At 42.9% G+C, this 22,521-nt stretch overlaps 1 protein-coding gene and 1 non-coding gene across 2 annotated transcripts in view; both read right to left on the bottom strand.

Annotated features, from left to right (window-relative positions):
• The window catches only part of GALNT16 (polypeptide N-acetylgalactosaminyltransferase 16), a 212,056-nt gene that overhangs the window by 128,498 nt on the left and 61,037 nt on the right, over positions 1-22,521 (bottom strand). The gene's annotated exons all lie outside the window — the stretch shown is intronic.
• LOC120921463 lies at positions 19,522-19,628 on the bottom strand. The gene has a single exon (XR_005744884.1). It is a non-coding gene; the product is annotated as a U6 spliceosomal RNA (small nuclear RNA).

Here is a 22,521-nt window from a genome sequence, read left to right as displayed (position 1 = left end):
CAGTCCACTCCCTCCCTCCTCCTCCTCCATGCCCACTAATCACCTAAACACAATTAGCTAGATTCAGGTAGGGCGGCTTAACTTTGTGGGGGCGTAGCGTATGTTATTTACGTTACGCTGCCGCAAATTTAGAGAGGCAAGTGCAGTATTCACAAAGCACTTGCTCCGTAAGTTGCGCGGTGTAACGTAAATTGGCCGGCGTAAGCCCGCCTAATTCAAATGTGGAAGAGGTGGGCGTGTTTTATGGAAATTAATCGTGACCCCACGTAAATGACGCTTTGAACGAACGGCGCATGCCAGTGCGCATGCTCCAAATCACGTCGCAAATAGTCAATGCTTTCGACGTGAACGTAACCTACGCCCAGCCCTATTCTGAATCGACTTACGCAAACAACGTAAAACGTGAAAAATGCGACGCTGTTCCGACGTCCATACTTAACATTGGCTGCGCCATCTTTTTGGTGGTTTATCTTTACGCCTGAAAACGCCTTACGTAAACGGCGTATCTTTACTGAGACGGGCGTGCGTACATTCGTGAATAGGTGTATCTTGCTGATTTACATATTCTAGGCGTAAATCAGCGTACACGCCCCTAGCGGCCAGCGTAAATATGCAGCTAAGATACGACGGCGTAGGAGACTTACGCCGGTCGTATCTTAGCAACATTTAAGCGTATCTCAGTTTGAGCATACGCTTAAATATACGACGGCGCGGATTCGGACTTACGACGGCGTATCTACTGATACGCCGTCGTAACTGTACCTGAATCTAGTTAAATGGGGGTGGGATATTACATGTAGATTAATGGAGGAATCACCTCCCTTTTATTCTAAGACACATGCTGCAGGGGCATGACACAGCCTGTGACTGGTAGAAATCCGTGCTTGTGGCCTTGGCCAAAAAATGTTTATTATCAATAAAATGAGTGTTGCTTCATGATGTATTGATTGTGTTATGCCACCTTTCCCCCTTTGCTTTGCTATGTTGTAGACAAAATAAGGCATAGGGGTACACTTATGGGATTGTGGGAGTAATCACCCCCAATCACATTTCTGCATAGTGGGAATACGTGTTCCCGCGTTTTTTTGAGCAATATAACATACGTTTCTGCATGTCATACATAGGGCATTCACTTGAATGGGCTTCCTTTTCCTTTTTTTTTTGCGGCAAGGAACCTCAAGGACCATATTTTGGACCTGAACCAAGCAAGTTTTTACACATGTGGCTTGCTGCAATTTTCACATGTTTTGTCGTGCAACAATTGCGGCAAAGTCACACCGCATTTGGGATGCCATAAAGAATGAATGGCATCCAAACAAGTGTCACATGTTTTGCAATTTTTGCGCAATTTAGTTCCATATCACTATGTGTGAATGGGACCTAAGGCAGTAGAGGCCCTCTGCCCCCCATGGTGCTGCCACTGCCAATACCATGTTCGTAGATGTTTGAGCTGCACAGTGCTAAGCACTTTGTTAAGAATTCATGAACGCTCTTCATAGGTAAAATGCAGTAAGTGTTGGCAGTTATAAAATACCCCAATTTAATCTAGTTATGTATTTATTAAAATACATAAATTCATTTTAAATGGTGCATCAGTCTGCCAGCCTCCTGTAATCCCCTTCGCTTGGGGTTTAGGCAAAGAGAGGAATAGGCAGTATTGCTCTGACTAAAGGGGAAAAAAGTCAATGGTCTGGTATAGCATTTGGCAGAGGTGTCTGGATTAGGAAACCAGCTGAACAGAGTTACATTTTTTTTCCTCAGAGATGCAGGAACTCCCCCTTTCTGAGTCACCCCATTTCTCCTCCCCCCTACCCACCTCCGAGGACCATTCTTTGACTCCACCCCCTGCCCACCTTCCAGTACTGCCCTTTATAGAAAATATAGAACCAAGTAAAAAATTTTGGTGCCAAGTAATTTGAATGGAATTTGTTAATAATAACAAACGCAGTAAAATAGATCCCTTGCAGCCAGCAACACCAATAGAACCTCCATAAACAATAGATCTCCCTACAACAGTAATGGACCACTGACAGTAAAATATCCCCCAGCAAAAACAGACCCCCACTAACGATAGACTCCCCCGGCAGCAACAACAGATATCCCCACATCCAAAATCAAGAGACCATCCAGCAGCCAGCAACTATAGACCCCTCCCTCAACAGTAGATCTCTCCCAGCAACAACTAACCCCCCCCCCACCCCAGCATCATAAGACCCACCCCCACCAACAATAGATCTCCCACCAGTAACAACAGACTTCCTCAGCAACAATATACCCCTCATTCCACCCACTGATCCTAGGTGAGTTGAGCTCTGTCATTTCAAAGCCACTGTATCTAATATTTAGGGACTCATTAATGACAGGAATAGTACCACTGGATTGGCGTAGAGCCAATGTGGTGCCTATATTTAAAAAGGGAACAAAGTCTTTACCAAGTAACTATAGACCTGTTAGTCTAACTTCTATAGTTGGGAAGATACTGGAACGTTTAATAAAAGACCACATAGAGGAGTTCTTGCAGGAAAAAAACTATTTAAGCAGCAGACAACATGGATTCATGAAAGACAGAAGTTGTCAGACAAACCTGATTTCCTTTTATGAAGAGGTAAGTAAAACCCTGGACAGAGGCGTGGCTGTGGACGTGATATATTTGGATTTTGCAAAAGCGTTCGATACAGTTCCGCACACACGGCTCATGTGTAAGGTAAGGTCTACAGGATTGGATATATCAGTTTGTAAATGGATAGAAAATTGGCTGAAAGCCAGAATTCAGAGAGTCGTTGTTAATGATTCTTACTCTGAATGGTCCAATGTTATCAGTGGTGTACCCCAAGGTTCAGTGCTGGGAACCTTACTTTTCAATATATTTATAAATGATATTGGGTCTGGGATCAAAAGTAACATTTCTGTCTTTGCAGATGACACCAAGCTATGCAGTGGAATAACGTCCTTGCAGGATGTCTCCAATTTACAAGCTGACCTCAATGCTCTGTCCAATTGGGCGACTGAGTGGCAGATGAGGTTTAATGTAGATAAATGTAAAGTTATGCACTTGGGGGCTAAGAATATGCATGCATCATACATACTAGGGGGAGTACAACTGGGGGGATCTGTAGTGGAGAAGGATCTGGGGGTTTTAGTTGATCATAAGCTCAATAATGGCATGCAATGCCAAGCTGCGGTTTCCAAAGCGAGCAAAGTCCTTTCTTGTATTAAGAGAGGTATGGACTCCAGAGACAGAGATATAATTTTGCCCCTGTACAAATCATTAGTAAGACCTCATCTGGAATATGCAGTTCAGTTTTGGGCACCAGTTCTCAAAAAGGACATCGGAGAACTGGAGAAAGTGCAGAGAAGAGCAACCAAACTGATAAGAGGCATGGAGGAGCTCAGCTATGAGGAAAGATTAGAAGAACTAAATCTATTCACTCTTGAGAAGAGGAGAATTAGGGGGGATATGATCAACATGTACAAATATATAAGAGGTCCATACAGTGTACTTGGTGTTGAGTTATTCACTTTACGGTCATCACTGAGGACAAGGGGGCACTCTTTACGTCTAGAGGAAAAGAGATTTCACCTCCAAATACGGAAAGGTTTTTTCACAGTAAGAGCTGTGAAAATGTGGAACAGACTCCCTCTAGAGGTGGTTCTGGCCAGCTCAGTAGATTGCTTTAAGAAAGGCCTGGATTCTTTCCTAAATGTACATAAAATAACTGAGTACTAAGATTTGTAGGTAAAGTTGATCCAGGGTAAATCCGATTGCCTCTCGGGGGATCAGGAAGGAATTTTTTCCCCTGCTGTAGCAAATTGGATCATGCTCTGCTGGTTTTTTTTGCCTTCCTCTGGATCAACTGTGGGTATGGAGTTGGGTGTATGGGATTGTATTGTGTTTTTTATTTTGTTTGTTTATTTTTTTGAGGTTGAACTGGATGGACTTGTGTCTTTTTTCAACCTGACTAACTATGTAACTATGTAACTATGTAACTATGTAATAGATCCCCCAGCAACCAGTATCAACAGACCCTTCAAAACACCCCAGCACAGCTTGCACACAATGGGGCACATTCAGATAGATTAGCGGATCTTTAGATCTGCGTAATCTATCGGATTTTTGATCCGCCGGTCCAATTTTGCGAGGCAAGTGCATGATTCACCAAGCACTTACCTCGAAAATAGCACCGTCGGATCTTAACTCCCCCGGCGGAATTCAAATTCCGCGGCTAGGGGGAGTGTACAATTTAAATCAGGCGCGTTCCCGCACCGATTTAACTGCGCATGCGTGCCGGCGAAATTTGCCAGTGCGCATGCTCCAAATGATGTCGCTAGGACGTCAATGTTTTCGGCGGCTACGTAAATTCCGGCCATCCGTATTCCCGATCGACTTACGCAAACAACGTCAAAATTTGAATCTCAGCGCGGGAACGACGGCCATACTTAACATTAGCTACCCCTCATATAGCAGGGGTAACTATCCGCCGGAAAAAGCCGAACGCAAACGACGTTGAAAAAAAGCGACGGGCGGGCGTTCGGTCTTGAATCGGCGGTTCTCCTCATTTGCATATCCAAAGCGTAAAAAACTGCGACGACTCCTAGCGGCCGGCGGTAGATTGCAGCCTAAGATCCGACTGGTGTAAGTCACTTACACCAGTCGGATCTAAGGGAGATCTATGCGGAACTGATTCTTATGAATCAGTCGCATAGATCCGACCATCGGATCTCAGAGATACGACGGCGGATCAGGAGATCCGCCGTCGTATCCCCTTGATGAATCTGCCCCATTCAGTCTTGGAGGTGCCAGAACTGCGTTCCTGTTGAAAAAAAAAGCACTGAGTAAAACAGTCCACACATGTTTGTTTTTACATAAAAGTTTTTCTTGTTTAACCACTAAACCATTTGCTGTAATTAATTGCACTCCTTCCTCAGCTTGTATTTATAATTTGTTTTATTAATCTTCGAGAGCAAACATTTTTTTTTTGTAAATTTTATGTAATCATTTTTTTCTAGCATTGCCTTAAAAATGTAAACAAGTGAAGGCATTTCTTATTATTTGTTTATATAAGATTTATAGATACGTAGCGCTGCACTATTTTCACAAAATTAAAGCCCCAACCGCAGCTGTCGGCATGAGATCGGTGAATTTCTTTTCACAATCTCATGCTTGTAAGCCTAGAGGACGCACCACAAGAGGCGTTTTTGCCATGTTTTTGCTGCATTTTCCATTGTTTTCAATGGGGAGGTGTGTTTTGGTGCATTTTTTTTACCGCACCAAAAATGCAGCAAGTATAATTTTTAAAGACGCACATGACCCACAACAGATCAGTGTGAAGAAGTCAAAAGCGTAAGAAAAACGGGTCAGTGTAGAAGCAAACCTCAAGGTTTTTCACCTCAATGCCTTCTATGCAGTGAGGTGAAAAACCTCCTGTAATGCTGCAGCCTCCCCCGAGCCTCCCTTTTACTTACCTGTACCATCTCTATCTGGCACCGGAGACGAGCACACCAGCAAAAGCCACTGGGCCAGATTCAGGTAGGGAGCGTGTAACTCTGTGCGGGCGTAGCGTATCCTATTTACGCTACGCCTCCGCAATTTTGACAGGCAAGTGCATTATTCACAAAGCACTTGCTCCGTAAGTTGCGTCGGCGTAGCGTAAATTGTCCGGCGTAAGCCCGCCTAATTCAAATCTGTAAGATGTGGGTGTGTTTTATGCAAAATCATCGTGACCCCACGTAAATGACGCTTTTTACGAACGGCGCATGCGCCGTCCGTGAAAGTATCCCAGTGCGCATGCTCCAAATTAACCCGCAAAAAGCCAATGCTTTTGACGTGAACGTAAATTACGCCCAGCCCTATTCGCGAACGACTTACGCAAACGACGGAAAATTTTACGCTGGCCCGACATCCATACTTAACATTGGCTGCGCCTCATATAGCAGGGGTAACTTTACGCCGGAAAAAGCCTTACGTAAACGGTGTATCTGTACTGCGACGGCCGGGTGTACGTTTGTGAATAGGCGTATCTAGCTGATTTACATATTCTAGGCATAAATCAGCGTACACGCCCCTAGCGGCCAGCGTAAACATGCAGTTAAGATACAACGCCGTAGAAGACTTACACTGGTCGTATCTTAGACAAATTCTGGCGTATCTGATTCTTTGAATCAGGCGCCAAGATACGACACCTCACACTCAGAGATACGACGGCGTATCTGGAGATACGCCGTCGTATCTCCTACCTGAATCTGGCCCGGTGTCTCTGGTCCTGCTTGGATGGATTGCCAGCAGCCATTAGCTCTCGCTGCTGTCAATCAAATCCAATGACGCGGGCGTCGGAGGCGGGGCCAAATCCTGCTTTCTGTGTGAATAGACGAGAGCAGGACACAGGAGTGTGCCTACACGAGTGTCCATGAAGAAGATCGCTTCTCCGACGGGGGCACTCGGGGAGAGGAGGAGCCAGAAGTGCCGCTGAGGGACCCCAGAAGAGAAGGACCAGAAGAGCAAAACCAACTGCACAGCGGAGGTAAGTATAAGATGTTTTTTTTTAAACCCTTGAACCTTTACCACCCCTTTAATCGTAGAAGCCAACTTTTTAAAGAGATATCAAAGCAGGCGGGAAGGGATTAAATCAGGTTTCAAAGTAACAAGTGACACTTTATGCCAAACAAACATAAAAACACTAATCTATGTAACTGTAACCTATTTCCTCCCAAGTTCCCAAGGCAACATTCTCTACATATTGCTTTAAGTAATTTTCCATAAATACAAACATTAAAAAGATGAGAAGATATGTCCTAAATGGTCTAATTAAAACACATCTCTCATTTCTCTTCTGGCCAAATAGTTTCTTGGTGAAATCACTGGCTGGGCCAAGCCCTTCTCCTTCTCAGCAGATGTTCCAGGATCCCAGCTGTGCTAAACTGCTCCGATCTCCGATCCCACATTAACTATGGAATGGCTGCTCCAATAGATCACATTTACTATTGATTGAGCCCTTATCTTTACCTGATTCATCACACAGACACAGACAAAACAGGTTTAGAAGGAGATCATTAAATGAATGGGATACAAGCAAAGAATTATGGAATAAATCAGATTAGTCTGGATGTGATAAGTATCTCTTGCACAAGGGACATTGCTTTGACTGCTAAAGCCACGTAAGCAAGTGTAACTGTCATCAAAGCAATCTCAAAACTATTTGGTGTCTTAATGACTGATAAGCAGTTGAAAAAAAACAGGGTTTGTTAAATAGCAGCACTTCCCTAAAGTGCTTTTCCATTTTTGCTGTCAAACTTGAGAAACCCCCATGATATAGTTGTTGTGTTAATAAATTAAAAGTGAACCCTGCACTGGATGATATAAGAAATGTATTGCTGCAGCTAATACCTAAATGCTGGATTAAAAATGCTGTGGAAAAAAAATAGTGCGCTATCACTTTAAATGCCTAAGTATGTGCAAAATAATAAAATATACCCATTTTTTTTACAAATGATTCTCATAAATTAGTGTGCACAACAAAATTTCATAAATGTGCTAAATAAATAACCATATACGGTAATCAAAAAAAGTCCATGATAAGTGAATTCATGTATAATTAAGTATTTCCAAAGTGCTCAGTACTCCAAACGTATATAAAGTGCTCTGGTGCCAATAAAGTGCTCTTCCAAAATATAATAATGTTGGCCTCTTACCAGATGGTGGAGATCTCAAATTATAGGGATCAAACATTTTTTACAAATGATTCTCATAAATTAGTGTGCACAACAAAATTTCATAAATGTGCTAAATAAATAACCATATACGGTAATCAAAAAAAGTCCATGATAAGTGAATTCATGTATAATTAAGTATTTCCAAAGTGCTCAGTACTCCAAATGTATATAAAGTGCTCCGGTGCCAATAAAGTGCTCTTCCAAAATATAATAATGTTGGCCTCTTACCAGATGGTGGAGATCTCAAATTATAGGGATCAAACAGCATGTAACATGTCTGAGGCCCTGTACACACGTCCGAGGAACTCGACGGGCAAAACACATAGTTTTGCCCATCGAGTTCCTTGTGAAGCCGCCGAGGATCTCGGCGAGCCGAAATTTCCCATTGAACAACGAGGAAATAGAGAACATGTTCTCTATTTCCTTGCCGAGATCCTCGTCGGCTTCCTCGGCCGAAAGTGTACACACGGCCGGGTTTCTTGGCAGAATTCAGCTCCGACCGAGTTTCTGGCTGAATTCTGCCGAGAAACTCGGTCGTGTGTACGGGGCCTCACACACACGAAGACTTGCATGGGTGCCAATGTATGGGGGTGCAATTAAAGCGGAGTTCCGGCCACAATTTCACTTTTTAAATATAAATACACCTGTAATACACAAGCTTAATGTATTCTAGTAAAGTTAGTCTGTAAACTAAGGTCCGTTTTGTTAGGTTGTTACAGCATTTAGACACTTTATAAAATAGAAATTGACTGGGGCCATTTTAAGTGTGGGCATCATGAAGCCAGACTGTATGACTTCCTGGATTTCAGCCTTGCAGATCTCGCACATGCTCAGTGCTGCACAAGCAGTGTAATAGGGGTCAGATCAGGTTTCAGCACCTGTACTGTCCAAGTCACATTATTCTTCGAGACTGGGGATTGCACAGACTCCTGGAAAGTTACACCCACTACATTCCCAGGAGTCTGTGCGGTGTAGGTTAGGAAGCTTAAGCACCTAGGTGCAGGAAGAGGGAAGATTAACTATTCTGCCTAGCAACAACACTTTGAAGGCATCTAAAAAAAAAAAAAATTCTTAAAGGACTAATGACATTTTTTTAAAACTACTGATGTAATGTTATATTTATGGGTGGAACTCCACTTTAAGAATGTAAGAATGCCAATGTATGGGGGTGCAATTAAGAATGCCAATGTATGGGGGTGCAATTAAGAATGCCAATGTATGGGGGTGCAATTAAGAATTAATGCTAAAGAGCAGTGCATTTCTATGCAGGTTGGGAATGTATGCTATTATGCAGATCTTCACATATGGGAACCTAGCTTTAAATAACTTGCAACATGCAAATAAGGTACTGTGTTTTTTTTTTTTGTTTGGATACACAGTATGTACATCCAGCTTACAACCGATAACGAGATATGCCAACACGATATGGAGAGAGTTAATTAGGATAAACATAATGTCACAGCCCACAACATTGCATAGAAGGAGAAAGCCAGGTGGCGAGTAAAAAGGCAAGCAGCATTTTTATTTATTCTTTATTTTTAGGTTATAGTTTTTGGCTGGGAACATGTAACAAGTGTAACATAGGTGTTACCCCAACTTGGCTGCAAAAGTGTAATCACACCTAAAAGCCCAACTTAACATTTTGTTTAAATCAGCTAAAGAGAATTCAGGGACTTTTAAAACAAAAGGTGTACAAAGATTTACAGCTCATTTCTTTAGAAAGCAACCAGTGTCTGATGCCTTGTACACACGTACGGGATTTCTGACGGGAAAAGCCGAGAACCTGCTCAATTTAGTCTTTCCCCCACACACGGCCGGTTTTCCTGACAGGAAAACTGTGATGGAGCTTTGGCCGGTAATCCCGGCCGTGTGTATGCTCCATTGCAGTTTTTCCCATAGGTAAACTGCCAAAAACCGCCAGGCAAAAGTCCGCCGGGAAAAAAGAGAACTTATTCTCTTTTTTTGTCCGGTGGGTTTTGGGCAGTTTTCCTGTTGAAAAAATTGCGAGGAGCATACACACGGCCGGGATTCCCAGCCAAAAGCTCTCTTCAGTTTTCCCGTCGGGAAAACTGATCGTGTGTACGAGGCTTGAAAAACAAAGTCTGGTCCTTGCTGTTAGAAGGACTCTAGATCCCTGTTTATTAGAGGTGGTCTTTCTGCAGAGGCCACTTCTGGGATAGATGTATAGCTCTGCAATCAGCAAAGCTTAAAGAGAAAGTAAACCCTGATGGGTTTTACTTCCTCTTTGTTTCTCTGCAAAGGTAAAGCGTTCATTCTTCACCGCTCTTTCTTCCGGGGCGCAAACTCTGGCTCTGTGACTGGCCGGAGTTGCGTGACGTCACTGCCACGCGGGAGCCGCCATTTACGGCATGACCCCAGCTTGAAACGGCACAGCGTGCTCTTTTAAGGCGGTGCAGAAGACTGCATAGTCCGGGGACATTGCAAATATCTCCTAAACCATGTAGGTTTAGGATATATTTCAAGCACCTACAGGTAAGCCTTAATCTAGGAAAGTGGTCTGTAAGGGTTTACAACCACTTTAAGCTTCATGGTGATTGGAGAGCTCTAGCTCTGTCTCAGCAAGTGGTATGCCACACCACTGTTTGCTCACAGAGAGCAAGATACCCACTCTGCCACATACTAGCAGAGGACAGGCTCTTCTACTTAGGCTGTGGCTGCTTTCTAATGAAAATAAACTGTAAGACTTTGAACAATAAGTTAATTTAAACTGAAAGTTCAATTGGGCTTTAACCACTTGACGGCCATGCTATAGCCGAATAATCGGTACAGAGCGGCCAGCTAGGTCTAGGAGGCTGTCATAGGAGGCCATGAGCATGCCTGCCGCGCCCGCTGCAGTGAGTGGGCAGCGCGCTCTGTGATCACAATCCGGACACTGCGATCACAGATTGAGGTAAAGAGATAATCAGCAGCTCTTTGACACATGATCAGCTGTGTCCAATCACAGCTGATCACGGATGTAATCAGAAGCCAGTTATCGGCACTCCTTTCCTCACGCTGATAACATGAGGAGAGGAAAAGAGAGCCGATAACTGGCTTGTGTAAAAGGGACATGTACATTGTTAATCAGGGCACTGATTATCAGTGTCTTGATTATCAGTGTCCTGTATTGGGAAATTTGTTTAGCAACTTCACTCCCCTTCCCCCCAACCAATCACAGCCAGCCTGTAGCACACACTCTCCCAATCACAGCCTGCATTTTGAACAAGCCCCCACAGTCACAGCCTGCCTCTAAGACTATGGAATACAGGCACCATGTGTGTCTGCAAAGTGTCCTGTAACCCCCGCCTCCCTATCAGGAGGAATAACTCGCAGCAGACCTCCGGAATGTCTCCTGGGAACAATGACAAAAGCTCCCAGGAGACATTGCGGCATCGAGGAAGTGACAGAATATCCGCACACTACCTGATGAATCCATATACAGGAAGCGGCCAGTAACATAAAGGATTACTAAGGTTCGCCTGCCCCTTACAGTGACTCGAGCTGGGCATCGCCGCTTAGTGAAGGATTGCTCTCGGCTGCTCTAGTCCTGCAAAGGGAACTGCGTTCCTGCTGTGAAAAAAGTGCAGGATCTCCGTTCCCATGCGTTCCCGCAGGACTAGAGCCCTGGATAGACCAAGTAATTTTTATCACAATCCAAAAGATTTGCCTTCAGGATTTTGTAGAAAACTTCCTACGGTGACAATGACAGCTTGCAAATAATGCAGAGCAGAACTTGACACACTTGGGTACGAGAAGATGTCCCCACAGATTCCAGGCATTATCATCTCAGGGTGTTGGTCATATTACATCATGTGAGTTTTGGGTGAAAACATTTATAATTGGACTCTAAATGCCAGTTCACACTACCGCGACTTGGGATCCGACTTGTGTCGCCCCAAGTCGCGCGACATGAGAAATTCAATTGAAGTGAATGAGAGCCGTCTTAACGCACACTACTGAAGTCGCTCCGACTTCAGAAAAGGTTCCTGTACTACTTCAAGGCAACTTCTAGGCGACTTGTACCCATTGATTTCAATGGAAGTTGCCTCCAAAGTCGGATCTCTGTCTTAAAGTGGAGGTTCACCCTAAAAACGATTTTTTTACATTAAAAGTACAATAGTTGGGACATTTCATTTTGGCAGTTTTTTTTTTTTTTTGCTCTGTACTTACCTTTATATCCGGATTTTGTCCAGGGCTTTCGCGTTCTGACGATTCCGGGACTGGGCGTTCCTATCCCAGCCTCAGGGTTCCGATGACTGCGGGACTGGGCGTTCCTGTCCTCCCGTTCGATGATTGACGTCTTGTGAAACAGGTGACCTGTCGCACAACGCGCGTCACCAGATTTCCGGAAATACCCGAGCTAAGAGTCGTGTAGAGCCGTGTAGAGCTGACTGCGCAGGCGCCGTATAGTGCCGACTTGCAGCTCGGCTCTTTCCCGACGTCTGGTGACGCGCGTTGTGCGACAGGTCACCTGTTTCACAAGACAAAAATCATCGAACAGAAGAATAGGAACGCCCAGTCACGCAGTCATTGGAACCCGGAAGCCCTGGACAACATCAGGATATAAAGGTATGTACCGAGAAAAAAAAAAAAAAAAACTGCCGAAATGTATTGTCCTTAGTATGCTGGATCTGCTAGATGCAATTTAAAAAAAAAAAATTTGGGGTGAACCCCCGCTTTAACTGAAGCAACTTTACAGGAAAAGAAAATAGTTTACTCAGGCAAACCCCTCCCTCCCACAGAGCTGATTATTCTATGATTGGCCACAGCCAAAGTCGCCTGTCCTGGAGGCAACTTTAAGTCGCGTTGTAAGTCTCTCCAAGTCGCGCTGAAGTCGCGCTGAAGTCACCTTGCAAAGTCGCGCTGTAAGTCGGGTTGCCCCTTTGTGAACCGAATATGTTGATAACTAATTTGTTTATTCAACACCACCAGGCATTATACCAACTACATGCACATTTTTATTTGGGTTAGAAGTTATAACATGGAAATAGTATTTCAGAAGAAGTGTTTTTTTTTTTTCGGTTCCTTTTGGTCTCTCACCATAAACTGAATGGTTATACTGATTCGTTCTCAGGAAACAATGGTTGCCTAGCTACAATAAAAAGACATGTGTGAAAGGCTTTTATTCTATTACTATCTTCTGTGGCATAATATTTCTTTTTTATTTGATGCATTGTCTCATGTATGTGTGGAGTATCTATGGTTACTCAGCCAGCAGCTCCATTGATTCTCCAACCGACCACAGCTATTACCTTTACAAGCTAGAGCTTGTTCATAGCTGCATAGGGCATTTAGATTTATTACAACATCAAATAAATTGAGACATTCACCTGTAATAAGGTGATAACAGAGACCAAAGGATATTGAAGAAGATAGTAAAATGAAATGATTGATGGGTTTCTGCATTACAACGTTTTTTTTAACACAACATTGTTTATCCTGGAAAAAATCCAGTATAATGAGGAGTTTAGGATTGTGGTATGGAGTGGGTCTAGAGCAGGGGTGCCCAACCTTTTGAAGAGCAAGGGCCACTTAAGCAAATTGGTAACCGGTCGCGGGCCACAATGAGCAGAGCGGGTGGATGGCAGTCCACTCGGCTCTATAAAGTCCACACTTCTCTCAGCACACCAAACTCGCAGGTAATAGAAGTCTATGGCTCTGTGCAGGTAACCCTCAGTTGCACTTCTCGGCACCTGTGGATCGGTTTGAAAGCAGCCCAGTAACCACTGCAGAACAGATAATAACAGCATTCTATTCTATTTTATTCCATCCCAAAGCAGGAGGTCGCGGGCCACATCAGAGGGCTCCGCGGGCCACATGTGGCCCCCGGGCCACTGGTTGGGCACCCCTGGTCTAGAGAAAGGTCCCATTCTTATTGGTATGATAAACACACAAGAGAAAACCTAGATGCAGGAATGATATCTTGTGGCTGATCCAGAATGGTACTGGTAGATGGTGGTAGCACTGCCCTGTAAAATGCAGGGCAGTGGGGCATGCGGTTAGGAGTGCCTAGTGAAAGACAAGTCATCCCACTGTTTTAGGTCTGTTTTAATTGTTTATTTAAATCTCAGAAACAGCTGTGTTTTAAGTAACTGGTCACTCACTTCGTCAGGGCTTGATTAATATTATGTTATGGTATTGGGGAGAAAATATCTTAGTAACCTTGGATTAGGGCTGAGCATGACCTGATGGCAGTGAGGGCAGCTAATTAGATTCAGCTTGGTGGCATTGCAATAACTCTTTTAATTTACTGTTCTCTGATCGAGGGTCCACTTGCATGTATTTATGTTGCAATGTAAAACCAATCCTCAGTGCCAACTAGTACTTAAATGTGTTGACTGCATTCATTTTAAGGCACTTTACTAAATAAAGTTGATTAAGAAAAACAAAAGGGAGCCATGTGATGTGTCTAATGGAGTACCACACTGTCTCCTACCGCAGTCGGGAACAGATAGACAGCTAAAGCACTCTGGCAACTGTCTGTTCCTATGTGAATAGAGCCTAAAGCCTCGTCCACACAATCGGTTATCTGATGGAATCTAATCCGATGGATTTTTTCGTCGGATATCCGAGGAAGCTGACTTTCATCAGTCTTGCCTACACACCATCGGTTAAAAATCCGACCGTGCCAAAACGTGGTGACATAAAACACTACGACGTACTGAAAAAAATTAAGTTCAATGCTTCTGAGCATGCGTCGACTTGATTCTGAGCATGCATGGATTTTTGACCGATGGACTTTCACACAGACAATCTTTTTTTTATCGGTAAAATTTAAAACATGTTCTTTTTTTTTCACCGATGGAAAACAAACCGATGGGTCACACACACGATCAGTTTGTCCGATGAAAACAGTCCATTGGTCTTTTTACGTCGGACAAACCGATTGTGTGTACAGGGCTTAAGGCTGGCCATACATTATACAGTTCTTTTGTACAATTTTTCTTCAGATTTACCAAAACCATATAATATGAGGTCAAACCTAAACACTTTAAATTTGTATGCAACCAGGCAGGCCCTATGCACTGTGAGGGTAAAAAGGATGCGCTAATTAAATAAATAAATGAATTGTGAGAATAATTATATGAAAATCAGTTAATCCAATCCATACACCTAAATAAAATTAAATATATAAATAATGGTGGGATAGAAGTGAAATATTATACAATAATGTGTAAAGATAATAAATTAGTGCTGATAGTGTCCAACAAATGTATAAGACTCCTAGGATAGGAGATCAAACAGATATTGTGCATAAACAGTCCAAATGATAGTGAAAAAGATTTTGCAGGATAAGTCCATAAATCTGTGTAGACTTCCTCCTCCACCAAGGAATGGAAATTAATCACCGCAAACAAGTGCTCATGGATGGCACCTTACCACAAAATATTCTCCTTAGCCAAAAAGAGATCAAAATAAGCATGGATTCATAAATCATCAGATTCCTTAAAAGTCGATATCAGCAGATCCAGCATCCAGCCTCACATAAAATAAGCCAAAAGAAAGATCGCCATAGTATGATAACGTTTAATAAAATTAAAGATTAAAAGACAGGCAACGCCAAATGGCCCCTTACTTGCGAAGTGCCTTTACCCGGCACTGAGGCTGGTCTGCGTTGGATGATTTGGGGGAGAGGTCCACGCTGCAAGAAGAATGCAACGGCGTGCGTTCCACCTCTGTGTATGCGAGGACCAGCAAAACCGGAACCGGAAGTCCGTCCGTAGGAGATTGCGTGACCAATGCGCCTCGACGTACGTTTCGATATTGACTCGTCGTCGGGAAGCGTCACTGGTCACGCATATGGGCCATTGATATAGGCCGTCCAATCAGGTTTAAGTGGGAGTAACGAAAAGGTAATGACAGGCCCTATGCACTACATGGTTAAAGGTAAATCTAAAGAAAATCGAATAAGAAAATCGTATAATGTTTGGCCAGCTTAATAGGATCAGGTGAATTGGGCAGGGCTGATAAGACTACTTCGGTTAACCCTGCAAAGTGCACAGGACAGCACCGGAATTCTGGGGGGGAAAAAAATTTAAGTGGTATAATCAAATGAAAGGCATAGTATAATATAAGCTCATTTATATAATATATAACTACAAATAAATATATAATAATAATAAAATAAATTTCCCCATGATTCACTATTGCTCAATTCTGCAAGTGTTCTAATTTACTATCGCTGTTTTCTAGCTGATGTAAAGGGACACTTTTTGGTTGCCATGGACAATCTCAAGTTTCCAGGCATAAAGAACAGTGGGCCAGATTCAGGTACATTTACGTTGCTCCGCGGCAGCGTAACGTATCTGATTTACATTACACCACTGCAAGTTTACAGCGTAAGTGCCTGATTCACAAAGCTCTTACCTGTAAACTTGCGGCGGTGTAACGTAAATCCGCTCGGCGCAAGCCCGCCTAATTCAAATGGGGCGGGCACCATTTAAATTAGGCGTGTTCCCGCGCCGAACGTACTGCGCATGCTCCGTCTGGAAAATTACCCGACGTGCATTGCGCTAAATGACGTCGCACGGACGCCGTTTGTTTAGACGTTAACGTAAATGGCGTCCAGCGCCATTCACGGACGACTTACGCAAACGACGTGATTTTTTAAATTTCGACGCGGGAACGACGGCCATACTTAACATTGCTTAGAACACCTAGGAGGCAGCCCTAACTTTACGATGCGTATCGCTACGGAAACAACGTAAATTTAGATCGACTGGCATCGCGGACGTTCGTGAATCGCCGTAACTAGTCATTTGCATATTCTACGCCGACCGCAATGGCCTACACCTAGCGGCCGGCCTAGAATTGCATCCTAAGATCCGATGGTGTAAGTCAATTACACCTGTCGGATCTTAGGGCTATCTATGCGTAACTGATTCTATGAATCAGCCGCATAGCTAGGACGGGCGGATCACAGAGATACGACGGCGTATCAGGAGATACGCCGTCGTATCTCTTTTGTGAATCTGGCCCAGTATATATAATAGTACAGGCAGGGCACTGGTCATAGAATTAGGGACAAAAGGGACGTGAAATGATTTGATACAGTAAGGTAATCTGTAATATTACAGTGTACTCTATGTGTTGTGTTTTTTGTACTTTTTGAATTTTCCGCCCCCATGCGTCGTGACTTTTGCAGGGAACGGAGCTCGGGAACACAGGATATCGGGCAGATGATGCGGTGGAGGACACAGTCGGGGAACATCGCAGGATCCTGGTGACAAGGTAAGTATATTGTACCAGGATTCTGCAATGCAATCCCGAGGCTCGGGGTTACCGCTAATGGTACTGAAATTTAAAGCATGAATAACAGCACAGTGCTTGTGCTGTGTAATTTGGCCCTTTGTATCATCTAAAATACCTGGGTGATCCTTCCTGGTGCTGATCTCCCCTCTGTAAACTGACCGTGTTTTTATGGCTTCTGAGCCCCTAATACCATGGTCAGTTTACGTGCCTCCATTATCCCGCTGCTCTCCTCTCTCCCCCTCCCTTCCTGCTGCTAAAATAACTTTGTGTACTTTAAAGATTCCCTTCTGTTCAATGATGTTATGTGCCCCAGTATACGTTCTATATAAAAAATATGTTGCTGTATACCTTATTTCAGAGCACCGCTCGGCACTCACATGACTGCTCACCACCCCTCCTGCTGTATCGCTCAGATCAGGAAAGGAGAGTGGTGCGCAGTCATGTGAGTGTCGAAAGGTGCTCTGAAATAAGGTTTACAGGAAAAAAAAATGTACATAACATTGAACAGATGGGAATCTATAAAGTGCACAAAGTGGCTTTACAACCACTTTAAGCATTTAGGTGGCATACTATCACCACTGAATTGGGGTACGTTTAGTTTCTGGTAAGATCCTGGCTGTTCTGTTTACCGTGGCCTTAAACAAAAGGCCATGTCAAATTGCTGGACATTTTTTGTCATTATAGCAAAATCTAATGTCAATCGTTAGGTTCTCCATAACTCCCAACTGTCCCTGATTTCGAAGGACTGTCCCTGATTTCGAGCAATGTCCCTCTGTCCCTCATTCCTCCTCATTTGTCCCTCATTTTGGTCTGATCTATATAGTTGTATATAAAATGCACTTTCTATCTATCAAAACGTGTCAATATAAAGGAATAGTAGTGGTAACAAAAGCACTTGTGGGTTTAACCAATTTAGTTTTCTGTACTCCTTTAAGGTGGCGTGACAGGGGGCGTGTCCTATGCCTGCATGCTTTTGCTGATAGGTGTCCCTCATTCCCATCTCAAAAAGTTGGGAGGTATAGGTTCTCCACCAATCACAGGTAAGCAGCTATTCTTATTGTTTAAAAACTGAAGTATGTGGGTTGCCTGCAGTTCATTTTTTTAAGAAATGTCAGCATTGAAATTTTGCTGGCTGCATCATTTTTAGGTGTGTGTATATAACAGATATTTATTTGTACAGTTTATTTATTTTTATTACTTTTGTCTGGATCAGAGATTATATCTGGCAACCTTTCTGGAGCCCAGGTGTTGAAAGCAGAGAAAGAAGCCGTGGCATATACCAGACATGAAACAGAGGGCACAGACATTGGATGCCAGGCTTTGGCAATGCAGCTAAATTTTTAAGCCAGTTATAGTTATAACTTGCATAGGGACCCCAATTACTTCCAGTTTGGGAAAAGGCGCAGCAACATAGCCTCCACCCTTCCTTGTGGGCTAATGGTTACAATCAGCTGTAGGTTTCATGAAGTTGCATCCTCTCTTCACAAAGCCCTTTCTATTTTTGGCCCCAAATTACAACTGTACTACCAAACCAAAAATGTACAAATATTTACCCTACATACATCATTCTTGGCCACTTAACTTGGATAAGAGGTTCTGTATGTCAAGGAAACAAGTGACCCCTTGTTTTGAAATGTAGGTCAGGACCTAAAATATATACGGTAAACTGTGAATAGTACTACTTGGCACCACCATTTATAGTACTCATTAACCATTTCAAAGGTTCCATAAAAATAGAAACTCTTTCACTCCTTTAACAGCTGTTTATTGGTAGGTGCTGCTAAAAGATTCAGTCATTGCATGCTTTATATGAGGGATTGTGTATGCTTAGGTGCACGCTACAAGAAGATTTTACCTTTCTGTTATCAGATAGATCATTTACTAACATTTTGCTTAATCAAAATTTTTCATTAGGAAATCCAAGTTTACAATACAAATAGTAAGCTGTACAGATTTCATCATTTAAAGAATCCTCGTACAGAAAAATAGGAGGGGCATCATAGTTACCTTTAGCATAGAACAACAGTCAGGCCTCGTACACACGACCGAGTTTCTCGGCAAAAAACAGCAAGAAACTTGCTGTTTTTTGCCGAGGAAATCGGTCGTGTGTACACTTTTAGACGAGGAAACTGTCGAGGATCTCATCGAGCCAAAAAGAGAGCATGTCTTGGCAATGGAGAAATTTGGCTCGCCGAGATCCTCGAAAACCTAACAAGGAACTTGACGAGCAAAACGATGTGTTTCGCCCGTCGAGTTTCTCGGTCGTGTGTATGAGGCCTTACATTTGCCCCCTTGCTATTTGGTCATCTGCATCATATATGGTGACTAACAACGGAACCAGCTAAAGAACCAAAAAGATCAATTTGGTTGTAATTGAAAGCAGAAGATATCACAGTTCAACGTGAAGTTATTTCAAGAGGCTAACCATGACTGTAAAACTGTCAAACAATGCCATAATGTAATAGATATCTAAACAATAATAAGCCGTGAGATAAAAAAGAAAAGAACAGGGCATATTATCCACTAGAAGTTTGGAATCAGGCGGAGGCCAAAAAAAGACAAATACATAAGGAACGCTTTACGAATTTGCGTGCCATCCTTGTGCAGGGGCCATGCCAATCTTCTCTGTATCATTCCAATTTTAGTATATGTGCTGCCCAAGCAAGCACCATTTACTAACATTTAAATGCAAACCGATGCACATGGCTGACTTTATTATATACTAGACTAGTAAGGCTCTATGTACTCTGCATTAACCCATAACAGCCAGGTTTTAATTTACTGAAGGCATATTGGTAAAAGATGAATTCCAATTTAATTCTATGAGTTCTACACTTTTTGTTAAAGGGTTCTGATATCTATGGAATTCAAATAATGAGATATTAAATGTTGAAAACACCCTTTTTACAAAAATGTCAATTTGAGACATTGTGCAAATAAAATAAAAATGTCAGTATCTCATATAAAGATTACCACAGCAGGTCACATACCTCACACCTATAAAGAGAAAAAGAAGATGAAGAAATTTGGGTTTCCAAAAAATTCCAGAAACCTGCACAGATGTCTCTTAAATCGCAGTCGAAATCGGGACTACCAGCGGGAGAGAAAGGCCCAGATCAAGAGTGCAACTAGGAGGAAGGCCGGCATGACTAAGGGGGGCAGTGAGGCGGAGTAGGTAGAGTATGGTTTAGGGGGAGTTCTTTTTCTTCTGAGTAGCTGGGACATGTTGTTTTAGGTTAGTGCAGTCAGGTGGTTGGGGGAGGTTGCTAAGGGGGGTAGCGAAAGGGGTGTTTCTTAGGCCACCAGCTTCAGTCTGAGCTTGTGGCAGAAGAAGGAACAACAAATTTCCCGCCCACCCTCCCCTTTTTTGGATCTAATTTTTGTTTTATTTTCTTCATGCCTTTTTTGTGTTTTTGGGTTCCCAGGGTTTTTAGGCTATTGGTATGGGTGGAATTTTCATTTTCTGGCGTTCTCAAGTCGTAGCAGCGGGAGGTCTATGGGGTCTTTGAAGGCGGTGTTGAGAAATTAAGGGAGGTTTAGGGGGGTTGGGCCCATCTGGAGGTATGGGTGTCCCTTCCCTTAGTAACCAGACAAATGGGAACAATGGTTTTTCCGGTAGGTGGTTGTATCTGAAGGAGGTAAATTGGAATTGTCCCTGAGCTGGCGTAATATACTGCGTGGGGCCTTTTTGGTTAATGGGGTACAGATACAACTATTTAAGGAAAATTATTGGCTTTCAAAGATCTCTAGACCAGGATGGTTTAAAATCTCAGTTTGTTTTGTTGTAACAGTTTATGCAAGATGTATTATATGCATTAAAATTGTATGTTGAATAATTTTTGTATTGTATTATGTTTTTGTAATAAACAAATGGCTGCTATGGCCATTCGACTCCAAAAAAGAGTGTGTGTCGACTGGCCAATTTTAGAGTGTAAGGATGGGGTTTCTTTTTTGTTGCTTGTAGCTTTTTGGGGAAAATTTGGAGCCTCGGTAATCTGCACATCCATTAGTCATGAAATCGTACGAGTTCAGCTGAACTTGCACGGCTTCACTCCCGCAGCCCAGTGTGAACCTGGGCTTCAGATGATTGAAAGTACCATCTTCTCCATTAATAGAGGCATCTATAAATGCTGCACCACGGAGAAACAACTGTATGCATGGCTGCAGGGCAGTTTCAGCGCTGCCCAATTCACTTGAATATGTCCCTTTTGACGGTGGTACCGCTCCACTGAACGTGACAGGAGTGATCATTTTTGCAGCAGCATTTGCCCAATCCCGTCCGACTGCCTTTGCTTTTAAACGGAGGCAGTCAAGGGGCAGCAAAAATGCGACTCAACTGCCTGTTTTTACTGCCTCCTGACCACAAATGTAAATGAGCCCATACAAACGTTTGGTCCAGACAGGTGGTGTGCAGGGGATTATAGGACAGTCATGCTGATGTGACCAATGAACAACTTAATCCTGTATTATTTTATTATTTAATGCAAAATGGATGGCAATGCAGAGATATTCACAAGAATCTGAATTCCCTACAGTACACACACTAAAAACAAGCTATTCATTGCATACAATTTCCCACATTAGATACTACTGAGCAGTTTGTCTTCACATTTGCCATGCTTTTAATATCCTAAGAGAAAAAGCTTTTTTTTTTTGCAGGGAATAATTAGTAAGGATTGCACCTGGCAATAAAAACCTAGGAGCAGCCATTTTCTTGTTCTTTTTGGAGCACGTTAGGAATAGAAATATTTTCATTACACTTACAGTAAATGCAGCTTTTACATGACACTGAACAGTACATTATTCATAGAAGTCACTCCTGACTTGTGGAAACTAAGGCAAACCTAGAACGTTTACTCTCAGAAAAATCATTCGTGGTTGGCCCCCTTCCTGTTATATGCTACAGGAAGGAAGCCATCCTGAATGCCCGCTAGACATTATACTGGTTTGTGTTAAATAAGTGTGGAGAGCTCCATGCCAGTTTAAAGTCCTGATTTAATTCAGGTTTATTAATCAAAATGTATTTATATCCACAATCAGATCCTAAAGATGGGCAAACGTTTCAAGGAATAATCTAAATAAAATGCTGCTAGAGGTTTAAAGCACAACTCCTGGCTACATATTTAAGTGTTTGCGTAGGTTAAAAAATATTAATGTAAAAGAAAGCTCTGGCTGTAATACGCAACTTAAATCCAGAGATATTCCATGCACTATATCCTCTTCACCACAAGGTGTCCTCTGTCTCCCAGGTTGAATGATGACCTGAGTCACTCCACCTGGAAGACTTTGAATGCTGCTTACTGGGACAAATTCATCTAGAGCCCAGGGAGAACATGCCAAATTGTGCCCCCCACTTCAAGATGTATGAGCATTATGTACCAGAAAAAAATGAGCACTAATCTGCATGCTTACCCCCTAAGCATTAATTCCACCTCCTCCCAGCACAAATCTTTCCCCCTCATCCCCCACGAGCTGAAATCCTCTCATTCCGCATATGCTCCCAGCAAAATTCCCCCACCCAAAAAATCCCCTTTTCTAGCACAAACCCTTTGCAGCTTAAAT

Source organism: Rana temporaria, chromosome 13, assembly GCF_905171775.1.
Source record: "Rana temporaria chromosome 13, aRanTem1.1, whole genome shotgun sequence".
In the NCBI taxonomy this organism is placed as follows: Eukaryota; Metazoa; Chordata; class Amphibia; order Anura; family Ranidae; genus Rana; species Rana temporaria.
The sequence above is the reverse complement of the archived record's forward strand: the minus strand, read 5'-3'. Positions and strand labels throughout refer to the sequence as shown.